Here is a 15175-nt window from a genome sequence, read left to right as displayed (position 1 = left end):
ATGCCACAGCACTGGCCCCAGTATCAGAAACTTTTAGTACAATTTCTTTTCACAATCTTAGGTTCACCTTTTGCTAAGAGTGACTGTGTCTTAAGGCTCCAATTCTACAAGTTTGTGTTTAGTTTAATTACTTTTGAAAATTATTGTTTGGCATTCGTATATGTCTTTATGTGGGGTTCATTCAGTTAATTCCCTTGGATTAAACAGCATTGCAGTGTTGACTTCTAATTTGAATGGCTAAATGATATGCTGCCCTGTATCAAATGTATTTCTATAGAATGCTTATAAAATTTAAAAGTTGTCAGATACCCTAGGAGCATAACATTGGGGCAGCTTTAGACTGACATCTAGAAAATGCAGAATACAATATGCCATTGCTTTTATTTCTTGTTGGTACATAAAATTAACTTCTGAGTCTTGATCTACATTTAACCATTTTTCTATTCACCTCCTCACACTTGTTACTTTCCAGAATGTGATCTAGAACAAAATGTTTCTTTCCTTCTCTCTCCCATGATCAGAGCACTCTGTGAAGGTTTTTATTTCACGTATAATTGATTGCTTTTTATTTCACTTATAATACTGATTGTTTATACCTATCTTCCCAAAATCAAAGGCATTCATATTTGTTATCTCTACGATGGTGCTGTGTTAGGGACATAGTGAACATTCAATAACTGTTTATTGAACTGGACTCTCAGAGGCTGTTTACGTTCTGTATGATAATGATAGCTAACAAAACACTGCAGGCTGTTTTCAGGATATGCCAGGACTTTTGAAGTCCCACATTCAGATCATCAGTGTATTGTGCTGTGATGATGTGGCAGGCGACTTCTGACACCTGATATCCATGCCCGTGGGCTGAACCTAGCAACCGGCTTGGAAACAAATGGAATGTCAGTTTCTAGACTAGGTTAGAAAAGAAGGTAATTTCTATCTAACTGGCATTCTCTTCATAGCTTCTTGCCTGGAAAAATGCCATATTGGAGATGTCCATATGGCTGGCAAGGAACTAAGGTTGGCCTCCTACTAACAGACAGACAACTAGGAAACTGAGGTCCTCAATCTAATATCCTATGAGGTCTGAATCCACACAAGTGAACGCGCAAATGAATCTTTCCCAGTAGACCCTTGTGATGATTACAACCCCTGTTGACACCTTGACAGTAGTCTGTGAGAACCAATTATTCACCTGCAGAAACTTTGAGATAAAAAGACATTTCAAGTCATTAATTTTATGGATAATTTATTATGTAGGAAAAGCTAACATTAAAACTTTAACTTTGGGGCTGGCAACTGGCCACTGCCTGCGATGCCATGATCACTGTTGGAGTCCCGGCCACCCCACTTCTGATCCAGCTCCCTGCTAATGTACCTGGGAAAGCAGAAGATGGTCCAAGTGCTTGGGCCCCTGCACCCATGGGCAAGACCCAGATGGAATTCTAAACTCCTTGCTTTCCACCTGGCCCAACCCTGACTGTTGTGACCATTTGGGGAATGAGCCAGTGGATGGAAGATCTCTCTCTGTCTCTCCCTCTCTCTGTAAATCTGAATTTCAAGTAAATAAATAATCTTTTTTTAAAAAACTTTATGAAATAGAACCAAAGACAGAAAAACTGAAATAAAAGTTTATTTACATTACTTGTCACAGCAATCAACAATATTGATAACTGTGTCAATATTCCAGTTACAAAAATTTGCCTTTCCCAAGTATATTTTTCTTATATCAGAGAAGATTGGCACACAGGTTGCCCTCTTTCATAAGAGGGATTGAGCAAGGCCAGCCACTTTGAAAACAAATTGAGCTCCTTCTTTATTGATCAAGGAAATTTATTGGGAAGGCACCTGCGTTTCCCAATCCATGTTCCCCAGCATTGGTAAACATTTCATCTATTACTTTGAATTAAGTCATTGCAGGTTACTATTATAACACATAAATACACACATGTCTTATGGGGAAGAATAATGCACCATGTTTGCATTCGCTAATGGGCAGGTGCAGTTTATTGGATCAGCCAACTCAGAAGCAACTAGGCCGAGCCAGCGTTGTGACGCAGTAGGTTAACCCTCCGCCTGCGGTGCTGGCATCCCATATGGGCTCAGGTTCTAGTTCTGGCTACTCTTCTTCCTATCCAGCTCTCTGCTGTAGCCTGGGAAAGCAGTAGAAGATGGCCCAAGTCCTTGGGCCCCTGTGCCCACTTGGGAGACCTGGAAGAAGCTCCTGGCTCCGGATCGGCCCAGCTCCCACCGTTGCGGCCATTTGAGAATGAACCAGTGGATGGAAGATCTCTCTCTCTGTTTCTCCCTCTCATTGTAACTCTACCTGTCAAATAGATAAACAAAATCTTGTGCTCGCTTTGGCAGCACATATACTAAAACTGGAACGATAAATGAATAAAATATTTTTTAGAAAGAAGTAACTATGCTTTGGAAGCCTGGAAAGCTGCCTTGAGGTTTAATAATCAAGAAAAATTCCCAAGGAGTAGGGACATAAGATGTATAGGGCAAGCACAAAAGGATCGAAGTAACTTTCAGGAAACATTCGGGAATGCAGTATTTCATTTCAAAATGATCCTCAGTACCTAGCGGAAATCTGGAAGTCAGTTGGATGCTAAGTACATGGTTACTGACTATGCTCAGGGGATCTGTTCTATGCCAGGAATTGAGACGATAAAATTATAATACATGGTAAAAAGTCGTGAGCCTTAGGAAGTGCAAAAAAAAGCTCTCTGGGAATTCAGACGTGGGAGAGATGAGGAAATGACTCTGAGGTGGCAGGGCCTTCGGCGGGGCTACAAGTCATCTTTGCCTGGGGGGTCTTTTCCTAGTCACACTGCCCCTTAGTCCCATTTCCTCAGCTCACAGCACTCCCCACAGCCGGTGCCCGCAGGGTACCAAACACAGACACGCACGTGAACCGCAGCTGCCCCTGGGACGAGCCCGGCCATCTCTGCGCCCCGCGCTTCCAGAGCCCGGGACGCAGCCACAGGGGCACGGGTTCCCTTAGGCCCCGGCCCCCGGGCGCGAGCGACTTCCCTGTGCACCTAGGTCCTCCGCCCCCAGTGCAAAGGCTGGGCCCCCGACCCACACACCACGTCAGCCTCGCACCCGCGCCCACCTACGCGGCCCTGCCCAGCCCTCCCCTCGCGGGGAACCCGGACCGTTAGCCGCCCGCGCCCGAGGGCGTTGCCGCCACCCGCGCGCCCTCCGCGGCCCCGCCCCGCCTCCTCGCTCACCCCTCCCCCTCCCCGCCGCGGTCACCCCATTCATCCCGCGGCCGCAGCCACCAATCACCGCGCACCATCGGCGCCGCATCTGGCGATGGGGCGGGGCTTCGCGAGGCGCGCGCTCGCTCCCTCCCCGCCCCGCCCGGCGCTCGCGGCCAGGCCGGGTCATTCCCGGGCAATGACCGGACCTCGTCCCCGCGCTGACCCTGCGAGCGACGTGGGGGTGGGAGCTGGGGCGAATGAACCAGGGGGAGCAGAGTTGTGTGGGATCCCAAGGCAGATGCCGGCCTGAGGGAAGAATGGAAAGCGGCCTTGACTCCCTCCCGGTGGTCCCACGCCAGTGAGACCCCAGAGTCCAGGCTGGAACGCGGGGCGCCCCGGGTCTGGAGACGCAACTCAGGGGAAGTCGGCGGGACGGCAGAAGAGGCAGTACGAAAATATGTCCCTGTGGGCAGCTCGGCCAAGGCCTGGTGCTCTGGAGGGCCACTGGAGAGAAGCCTCCAAGTCGTAACTCATCTTTATCATCCCGGCTGAGCCTTGCCAGATAAACTGGGCTAACCCTTGCGTGGCTGCCGCCCGGGGCGAGGGTGGAACAGTGACAGGCGGCTCCCGTTGAGGTTAAATATATATATACATACATACATATATATATATGATTTTTGTGCTCTCACAAATTTGTGACGTTGACACTCTTTCTCCTGGTGTACTTTACAAACGGGCTGATATTTTTTTTCTACTGAGCCATCTTCCATGAAGGCTGACTCACCAGAGAGGGTAAGAAAAGGAAACCTAGTGGTTTTTCTGTTGGCACCGAGGTCATACACTGCCTTCCCCCACCCACCCTGCAAGTTCCTTGTAAACCTTAGAGGCACCGAAAGCAGTTTCTTCACCCATGGCTGTTAGATTTTTCACTTCTGGTTCAATCCTCCCTACGTGTCTGGAGGGTCAGATGTAGAAACAGGCCCAGAGATTCTGGCCCAGGTCAGGCGTGTAAGGAACCAAGCCTGGGCCCTTTCCACACCTCTTTGCCCCAGATCATGAAGTTTCAATCCACAACCAATGGAAGGGGGCAAAGGAATCCCGTACTGTTTGCAGTCCCTAGCAGAGGGATGGTGCGTCTAGCCGAGAGCAAGCTCTTCTTGGAGACGGGTTTGCATTTCTTGACAACCACGTAAAGTACAGAGTTTGCATGTTAGGACATTTCCTTGAGGCCTCGACATGTGCCATATGGGTTGATGGCTTTGTAGCCCTAACCTGACCTAAAACAAAACCCCTTTCGGTGGTTGAGTTGCTGGAGGGCTGCCCAAGTCTTGTTCAGGCGCTTCAGCTTTTGAGGCAAGCAGAGAACAGAATAGCTTGATAAGGACAGTTAATTAGGTCACAAACTGTTTTGTAGTGAGACTGAGTAGCCAATTACAATGATACTTTTAATTCAATCTGATTTTTATTTTTTCAAAACTTTTTATTTATTTGAAAGGCAGAGAGAGAGAGAGAGAGAGAGAGAGAGAGAGAGAGAGCTTTCAAATGCTGGATCATTCCCCAAATGCCAGAGTTGGGCCAGTCATAAGCCAGGAGCCCAGAATCCAATCTGGGTCTCCCACTTGGATAGCAGGGACTCAACTACTTGAGCCATTAACTAATCCAGTTTAACAGATTGGCCAGGGCAGGCGCTGTGGCAGTGGGTTAACGCTGACCTGAGGCACTGGCATCCCAGATGGGTGCCAGTTCAAGACCTGGCTGCTCTGCTTCCGATCCAGTTCTCTGCTGTGGCCTGGGAAAGCAGTGGAAGATGGCCCAAGTCCTTGGGACCCTGCACCCACGTGGGAGACCCGGGAAGAGGCTCCTGGCTCCTGGCTTTGGATTGGTGCAGCTCTGGCTGTTGCGGCCAATTGGGAAGTGAACCAGCAGATGGAAGACCTCTCTCTCTCTGCCTCTCCTCTCTCTGTGCAACTCTGACTTTCAAATAAGTAAATAAATAAATAAATCTTTAAAAAGAAAAACCAGATTGGCCAAGTGTATCTGCTCCATTCTCCATGGTATAAGCACATGAAGGTGAAGGAGAAACCTTTGCTGACCTGTGGAAAAGATACCAGCACATAAAGTGACATACATTAGTACAAGGCCAGAGCGTCAGTGGAGTAAGGGAGGGCAAAATGTAGAAGAGAAGTGTTCCCCTGTAGGCCTACCTACCACCCGGCCCCTCTCTGTACTCCATCATGTGTCTCTTCTACGTTAGTTTCAGTTTCTACCCTGGGAACTTTCCCTTCTAGATAAGACATACTGTTATGTCTGACATTAGCCCCTTTACTTTTTTTCTCAGTGTGCTTACCAAAAGTTGTAAGGTATTGTTCTTTTGTGATTAATTATCTTGTTTAAATGTGCTTGTCGTATCTTCACACCGTGTTCCCTATTTGGACTCACAACATGTTATAATGAGGACTGTATTTATCTGTATGTCTGCGAGTTCCACTTGTTTTGGGGCTCCATGCAGACATGATTTTGTTTCCCACGATATCCAGTGCTTAGCAGCATAATGATTGACACATGGTCAGTGCTCAATACGTATTTGCCAAGTTCATATTCCAGATCACTTGGCTTAGGATATAGGCCTGAGAGTAGTAGGAAAGAGGCTAAGCACAGTAGGCTGGAGCCAGATTGTGAGGGGCCAGAGGAAGGCATTTCTGTCCCATTTGTTACACCTGTGCTGTCCCACCCAGCAGCTCCAAGCCAATGTGGCTATTGAGTACTTACAATGTGTCTAGAGTGACTAAAGAATTATATTTAAAATTTCTTTTAGTTTTAATTAATTTACATGTTCTAAAGTATATGTAGAACAACTTGGGTATATGAATCTATAAATTTCATGAAATCAAAATATAGATCAAATTATTTCTGATAAAAATATTTAGGATCTAAATTAATAAATACTACAACTATATAGGATTTTTGAGAATTTTTATCATGTAAAATATATTTTTTTCTTTTTAAGCAGTTATTTAAAGATAGACACACACACGCACACACACACATGTGCGCATGCACAGAGAGACAGGCAGAGAGAAAAAGAGAAAGACTTGATCTAATAATGGCATCTGAGAGGTAGGCCTGGTGGGAGGTGTTTAGGTCACTAGGGTCATGCCCTAAGAGGGTGTATTTCAAGAGTGTTTTGAGTACTCAAGTTCAAGTTCTACCTAGTTGTTCTCTCTTTGCTCCCTGGCTCACCATGTGATCATTGCTCCACAGACACTGGACTACTGGGCCACCTGATCCTTACCTGTAACCTGCAAGCTACGATCAACTTTCTGTTTCCCAAGAAGCTCTTTTCAGGTATTTTAGGTAAGGTAATGAAAGTGGACTAATACAGATGGAAACAACTGAATTATATCTACAGATAAATGGATAAACAAAATTTGGTCGGTCTGTCTATCTATCTATCTATCTATCTATCTATCTATCTACAATGGAATACTATGCAACCTCGAAAAAGAATAAAATTCTGATACATGCCACAGTGTAGATTAGCCTTGGAAACATTATGCTAAGTAAAATAGGCCAGAAGTAAAAGGACACATGTTGCATGATTCCACTTATTTGAGATACCTAGTATGAACAAATTTCATAGAAAAGAAAAGTAGAAAAAAGAAAAGAAAAGTGGAAGGGTAGGTGTGAGGTGCGATGGGTTCAGCTGCCACTTGGGACACCTACTTCCCATATCAGACAGCTTGCTCTGCTTCCAATTCTAGCTTCCTGCTAATGCTTACCCTGTGAGGTGGCAGAAGATGGCTCAAGTACTAGAGTCCCTGCCACCAATATGGGAGACTCAGATAGGGGTCCCTAGGTCCTACTTTCCATCTTGTCCAGCTCCAGCTGTTGTAGGCATTTTTGGAGTGAACCAGCAGATGGAAACTCTCTCTCTCTCTTTCTCTTTCTCTCTTTTCCCTTCTGCCTTTCAAATAAGTAAAAATAAATAAACTTTAAAGAAAAGGAAAGTCGAATGATAGTTACCAGGGGCTGGGGAAAGAAGAAATAGGAAGTAATTGCTTAATGGGTGTAGAATTTCAGTTTGAAATGGTGAGAAAAATTCTGTAATCAAATAGGGGCGAAAATTGCATAGTATTGTGCATATACTTAATGCTACTGAATTGTATATTTAATTTAATTTAATTTAATTTAATACTGAATTGTATATTTAAAAATGCTAAAAATGATAAATTTTATGTTATGTACATTTTTATGCAATAAAATTTTAATGAATTCCAATTATTTTTACTTTTTAAAAATGTGGCTACTACAGGGGATTCCAATTCAATTCCATCAAGATGGCATGTACCAATGCCATCTCACTAGTCAAAGTGATCAATTTCAGTTCACAATTGATCATACTGATAGGTCTAAGAGTCAAAGGGATCACATAAACAAGACTAGTGTCTGCTAATACTAACTGATAGAATATAAAAGGGAGAGAATGATCCAACATGGGAAGCAGGATACACAGCAGACTCATAGAATGGCAGAGGTCCTAAACAGCACTCTGGCCTCAGAATCAGCCCTTAAGGCATTCGGATCTGGCTGAAGAGCCCATGAGAGTATTTTAGGCATGGAAAGCCAAGACACTCTGGCAAAAACAAAACAAAACAAAACAAACAAACAAAAAAAAACACCAACAACAAAACACCTAAAAGAAAGATCTCTGCAAGTGAGATCCCAGTAGAAAGAACGGGCCATCAAAGAAGGAGGTACCTTTCTCTGAAGGGAGGAGTGAACCTCCACTTTGACTATGACCTTGTCTAAATAAGGTTGGACTTTGTGAACTCAAGAGGCTTCCATAGCCTTGGCAACCCATGACAAGAGCCTGGGGAGATTACTGGTGCCATAAACAAGAGTGTCAATTTGTTAAGTCAACAACAGGAGTCACTGTGCACTTACTCCTCATGTAGGATCTCTGTCCTTAATGTGTTTGTTGTTCAATGTGAATTAATGCTATAACTAGTACTGAAACAGTATTTTACACTTTGTGTTTCTATGTGGGTGCAAACTGTTGAAATATTTACTTAATATATACTAAATTGATCTTCTGTATATAAAGATAATTGAAAATGAATCTTGATGTGAATGGGATGGGAGAGGTAGCAGGAGATGGAAGGGTTGCGGGTGGGAGGGAAGCCATTGTAATCCATAAGCTGTATTTTGGAAATTTGTATTTGCTAAATAAAAGTTAAAAAAAAATGTGGCTACTAGAAAATCTTAACTGACAGGTGTGACTTTCAATCATGGGTCAGCAGAATGGCTCCTGCAAAAAGAAGGGCTGTTCTGCTGTCAGTGACAAGTCCTTCCACCTGATGGGTTTCAGGAAGCATGTCCCTGTGGCACTCATAGAGATTCTGAATTTTCCTCGAAGATGATGGGAACGCCAGGTATGTGCATCAGTATCAGGCTTAACAAAGCTATATGTCAAAGAAATGATGAATGTCCTATACCATATTCTTGTGTGGTTGTTTTAAAAAAATAAACTGTAATGAGAATGAAAAATCTCTAAACAAACTCAATATACTGGTTATCTAGGTACCTGACACCAATTTAAAAAATCTTTAGAGAGCCAATAAGGATGAGAACTAACCAATGATTGTTAAAGTTATAAAACCACTAAAACAAATAGCCCTCTCATTATATTTCTATTGGACAGGAGTGTGTTAGACAGTTGGGAACCCTGAGAGAGGATGAGTAAATTTCTGTGATGGGAACAGGTGTTGGGGTATTGTGTGTTTGTGTTCCAGCTACTCCATTTCCGATCCAGCTCCCTATTAATGTGCCTGGGAAAGTAGCAGCAGATGGCCCAAGTGCTTGGGCCCCTGCACCCACATGGGAGACCCAGAAGAAGTTCCTGGCTCCTGGCTTCAGCCTGGTCCAGCCCCTGCCATTGCAGTCATTTGGGGAGTGAACCAGTGGATCTCTCTTTCTCTATCTCTCCCTCTCTGTCTCTACGTTAACTCTGTCTTTCAAATAAATAAATAAATAAATCTTAAAAAAATTCTGTGCTGAAGATTTTCACAAATGTCTCTGGTACCAGAAAGTCTGTCAGAAAGTAGGGCAAGAGAGAAACAGATAATGATGAACCCAAGAATTTCAGATTTAATTTGTTATAAAATGGCACATGAATGAAAACCTGGTGAATTGAAAACCAGAGGAAATGCAAAGCAGGATGTAATCTGACAGAGGCTTTTCTTGTGACTAAAGTGGGAACCTTCCAGAGATCATGTTTGCTGTGTTGTAATGGGCTAACTTGGCCATAAGCCCAGTGTGATGTTCTTTCTTTGTTGCGGGATCCAAGGAGTTAATATGTATGAACAGTCTCTCTATTTTGAGCTGAGAGGCACAGGAAAGGTGTCAGAGTTAAACTATGATATTTCTTCCATGTGTTTGGGGCAATTCTTCCTGTGTACTCTAGCTTCTGCAGAAACTGTAGCTTTGGATGATTTTCTACCTGTGAAAATATTTTATCTTTAAATAAAACCGTTTGAAGGGTTGTCCATTATGACTGCCCAATGCCTCCGCAATAGAAATCACTCCAAAACTGCATCATCAACCAATTTAAGAATGTTGCTCTTAAAAAAGAAAAGATGTATGCATGTATATGTGTATGAATTTGAAAGGCAAAGTTTCAGAGATTGAGAGAGAAATCTTCCATCAGTTGGTTCATTCCTCAAATGGCTGCAAAAGCCAGGGTTGGGCCATGCCAAAGTCAGGAACTCTTTTGTTTTATTTTAAGGTTTATTTATTTATTTGAAAAGCAGAGTTCCAGGGAGAGAAGGGCAAACAGAGATCTTCCATCCACTGCTTCATTTCCCAAATACCTGTAATGGCCTGGGGCTGGGCCAGGCCAAAGCCAGTAGCCAAGAACTCTATCCAGTTCTCCCACATAGGTGGCAGGGATTAAATACTTTGGTCATCACCAGCTGTTTCCCAGGAATGTTAGCAGGAAGCTGAATCAGAAACACGGTAGCTCTGTCATCTTGAATCTGTGGAGGCCCTTTGGGGAAAGGATCTCTAAAAGGCAGATATATCTGGAAGGCTGTGGTGCAAGGCCATTTTTGCTGTCTGTAAAGGAGCTCTCTAGAACCAAGGGGAACACATAGCACTTCTTAAAATTGAAGGTGATTATGCTCAAGATGATACTGAATTCTATTTGGGCAAGAGATGTGATTCCATGTACAAAGCAAAGAACAACACAATAACTCTGGTGGCAAACTCAGCAAAACCAGAGTAATCTGGTAACTCACGTTCATGGAAACCGTGGCATGGTTCATGCCAAATTTCAAAGCAACATTCCTGTGAAGGCCACTGGACACAGAATCCATGCGATGTTGTAGCCCTCAAAGATTTGAACTAGTAAAAAATAAAATAAAAAATTTTTTGAAAGGCAGAATTACAGAGAAAGGAGGAGAGACAGAGAAGATCTTCCATCCACTGATTCACTCCCCAAATGGTCCCAATGGCTGGGGCTGGGCCAGGCTGAAGCCAGGAGCCTGAGGCTTCATTCACATCTCCCACATGAATGCAAGAGCCCAAGGACTTGGGCAGTCTTCCACTGCTTTCCCAGGTGCATTAGCAGGGAGCTGGATTGGAAGTGGAGCAGCTAGATCTCAAACTGGTGTCCATATGGGATACCCCGTGTTACAGGTGAAGGTTTAACCTGCTATACCACAGCACAGGCCCCATATTTGTTCTCTTGAAAGAAAGAAGGAGGGAAGGAAGGTAAGAAGGAAGGAAGGAAGGAAAGAAGTAAAGAAAAAAAATGAAGCACCAAGTAGCTGTGACTCAAACCATGCACTCCTATATGGTATGCAAGGGTCCCAAATTCCAGTTTAACCTGCTATAGCACAACACCCATCCCAGTTCAGTTATTTCTAAAGGTTCTTGTAGGGCTTACAATTAGGTGCCAATCTGACCATTCTAATATTTGTCAAAAGCCAATTCCTGAACCTATCTGTCTACAGCATTGTTGCTGGTCTGGGAGTAAGGGAAGTATATATCTAACACCATCTAAATTCCTTTTTCCTACTCCTAAGTGGTTAAATAGTATACTTGATGGGACTTTGCTGATAGCTCATACTATATTGCTCTGATCATGGCCTGAAGTTTGCATTACATTTCTAGATATTACAAGTAATTGATTTTTTGGAGTAAACTGTTCCTTTCTGTCAGTTCTGAGAAGACAGCTATTTCTGTGCTCATTATATCCAAGGCATTCTAAGGCTATGTTTGTTCTTGACACAGTAGAAATTAGAGGTAACTATTGAAAAGCTGAGAAGGTCCACTTTGACCTGAATCTTTCAGGTAACAAGGTTTAACTTAACCTGGTAATGATTCCAGCATCCACTTCTCACTTTAATGGGGACATATGGGCATTATAAAGTTGCCTGGGGAAATAAATGAGACCTGGGGAAGAAATGCTTACTAGTTTGTAATTGCCCAAGATTTAGCTATTAAGATTTGACTCCAAAGAGAAAGCTATTACAAATCATTATTTTGTAAATTAGGAAGCTTGTTGATTGATTTCTTCTTATGTGATGCCAGAGAATGCATCTCAGCTAAAAGTGCTGAAGGATTAAAAGATACCAGAGTCAGGGCAGGCACTGTGGCACAGTGGGTTAAAGCCACTACTTGCAATGCTGGCCTCCTAAATGGGCTCCAATTGCTCCATTTCCAATCCAGCTTCCTGCTAATGCACCTGGGAAAGCAGTGGGCAATGGTCTAAGTACTTGGGCCCCTGCACCTACATGGGAGACCTGGAAGAAGCTCCTGGATTCTAACTTTGGTCTGGTCCAGTCCTGTCAGTGCAGCCATTTGGGGAGTGAACCAGTGGGTGGAAAACCTCTCTTTCTTTCTTACCTCCTCTCTCTCTGCAACTCTGTCTTTCAAATAAATCTTTAAAAAAGAAAACATACCAAAGTCTTTTAAAATAGGAACAACCATAACCTATAGATGGCAAAGTTCTTTAGTCCTCGGGATGGTTCTGGAAGAACCATTATGGTATTATAACATATGATGCATTTACAATGTCTGTATCCCACATTGTCATAGGGTGAACATTTCTGGGTTCTAAATTTGTTGTAGTAGTCGCTGTTATTATTATTATTGGTTTTTTATCTGAGAGACATTAATTATGGCTTCCTGTCATGCCTTGTCTTCTTATCCATTGACAAATCTAAGATATTTTTCTAAAGTATTTACTCACTACCATGAAATAGAAGGCTTTATGGGAATGGGGGAACCACAACTATTGACTGCTTCTTTTTCTCAAGTGTTCATAAAATCCCAGATCCACCAATTGTTTGATCTGAATAAATACTCGTACATATTTTAAAATCATGTAAGCAGTATAAGCATACAGCCTTTGAAATAAGACAATATTTCTCTAAAACAAACTATTTTATAAAATCTATTCTGTATCTTCATTGTTTACTGAATATACATTCTTTACACATTTGTACACCTTTGTTTCAGCTTGTTTAACTTAAGAGTTAATTATGATATTTTCCATGTTGCTACATCGTCTTTAAAAATATGTACACTAAGTGCACCATAGCTATTGCTTTAGTCACGGATGCTCAGTGAAAATTTCTAGGCCTTGAACTAAACCTACTGAACAAAAAATACTGAGGTGAACTCAGGAACCTCTATTAAATAAGTTCCTCTGCTTTAGCAAAGGTATTGACCCTGAGAATCAAGGACAGGAGGAGCTGTAGGAGTGACTCTGATGCTGAATTGAAAAGTCATCATTTTCCACCCTGGTAAGCAATGTTGTAATAAATACTCCTTTGAACATATGTTTTACCTTCTTTAGATAATTTCTTTAGTTTTTGTTCTGTCATATATTTTTACAAATACAGGCAGAATTTTTTTACCTACTCTTGACTTTCTTATATCCTTTTCCTGAATTAGTTAACAAATATTTCCAATAACAAACATGATTTTAGCTACATTTTTTATTTTTAAATATTTATTTTATTCATTATTTGATAGAGTTACAGAGAGAGAGGTAGAGCCAGAGAGAGAGAGAGAAAGAGAGAGAGAGGTCTTCCATCCACTGGTTCACTCCCCAATTGGCCACAACTGCCGGAGCTGAGCTGATCCGAAGCCAGGAGCCAGGAGCCAGGAGCTTCTTCTGGGTCTCCCATGTGAGTGGAGGGCCACAAGGACTTGGGCCATCTTCTACTGCTTTCCCAGGCCATAGCAGAGAGCTGGATCAAAAGTGGAACAGCCGGGACTCGAACCGGTGCCCATATGGGATGCCGGCACTGCAGGCCAGGGCTTTAACCCACTGTGCCACAGCACTGGCCCCTAGCTACATTTTAAATTGTAGATGCTACATGGGCAACAGTTTAAATTTGGGGAAGTAAACAAAGAAAGATCAGATTCTCCCATTCTCTACCTGGTTGACTAATCAGATTGGAGCAGATGGCAGTGGCAGCGTGTGGTAGGACTGCAGCCATCCATGAAGAACTGATTGAGGAACTGATTGGTGGTAAAAGCACTAACTCATGTAGGGAATGTTTTTTTTTAAAAGATTTATTTATTTATTTGATAGGCAGTTACAGAGAGGCAGAGGCAGAGAGAGAGAGAAAGAGAGAGAGAGAGGTCTTCCATCCGCTGGTTCACTCCCCAAATGGCCGCAATGGCCAGAGCTGAGAGCTGATCCAAAGTCAGGAGCCAGGAGCTTCTTCTGGGTCTCCCACATGGTTGTAGGGGCCCAAGGACTTGGGCCATCTTCTACTGCTTTCCCAGGCCATAGTAGAGAGCTGAATCAGAAGTGGAGCAGCCAGAACTTGAACTGGCGCCCATGTGGGATGCTGGCACTGCAGGCGGTGGCTCTCCCCACTAAACCACAGCATCAGCCCCCAGAATGTTCTTCTGCTTGGAAAGCCATTTCATGTTCACCATCTCATGAGATTGTGAGGAAGCCATGCTCAAGCTTGTCAAGCAGTTTACCCAAAACTCCTCTTTGTTGTCTGAATGTGGTTTTCTGCCTCACAGCATACTCTCTCTATATTTATTTACTGGAGATATTTTCCAGAGAGTGTTTATTATTTTATTCTAATTTTAATTTTAAAAATTGGGCAACTACAGTCCCATCAGTTCAGTTAAAATAGAAAAGAAAACAGGTAATTAACAACAATTAGTTGCAAAGTTCCGCAAAGTTCCTACAGGTACTGTAGGAAATATAGAGCTGACAAGGCACAGCCCCAGGCTTAGACACTTAAAAAAAGAGATTTATTCATTTATTTATTTGAAACACACACACACAGACACACACACACACACACAGAGAGAGAGAGAGAGAGAGATAGCTCCCATCCACTGGTTCACTCTCCAAATGGACCTAATGGCCAGGGGGCTGGGCCAGGCTGAAGCCAGGAGCCTGGAACTCCATCTGGGTCTTTCATGTGGGTGCAAGGGCCCACACATACTTGGGCCATCACTACTGCATTCCCAGGTGCATTAGTAGGGAGCTGTATTGGAAGCAGAGTAGCCAGGACTTTAAACTGGTGCTCATATGGGATGCTGGCGTTGCAAGTGGCCATGACATTAGCTCCCCTGGGGGCTATCATCTGGGGAATGTACAGAGTATGCTTAAAGCAAGAGAAGACCAGGAACCAGAGGATATTGTGTGTTCTTCCTTTACAGTTGAGGTAAATGAGCCTGGGCATCATGGATTCCACACTTGAATTATTGCAAATACTCCTACTGTGCTGGTCTCTTGTCTGGGGCTTCAAGAGCAGGACATGGCTTCCTGTGCCCTTCTGTATTTGGTCCCCTGTGGTCATGCACTGCCATGTGTAAAGTGGGCATATATTAAATACATCTTGAACTCAATCTCTTCTAAATGGAATATGCTTCATGATATTTTTCTTCATGTAACAGTATTTATTTAGTTTCTACTCTGTGGT

At 43.2% G+C, this 15175-nt stretch overlaps 1 pseudogene; it reads left to right on the top strand.

The window, feature by feature from the left end:
- Nucleotides 1-3321: 3321 nt before the first annotated feature.
- LOC108177341 (large ribosomal subunit protein eL33 pseudogene) lies at nucleotides 3322-10609 on the top strand (annotated as a pseudogene).
- The last annotated feature ends 4566 nt before the right edge of the window (nucleotides 10610-15175 follow it).

This window comes from Oryctolagus cuniculus, chromosome 5 (assembly GCF_051225735.1).
Source record: "Oryctolagus cuniculus isolate XC-2025 breed Fujian yellow rabbit chromosome 5, ASM5122573v1, whole genome shotgun sequence".
Taxonomy (NCBI): domain Eukaryota; kingdom Metazoa; phylum Chordata; class Mammalia; order Lagomorpha; family Leporidae; genus Oryctolagus; species Oryctolagus cuniculus.
The sequence above is the reverse complement of the archived record's forward strand: the minus strand, read 5'-3'. Positions and strand labels throughout refer to the sequence as shown.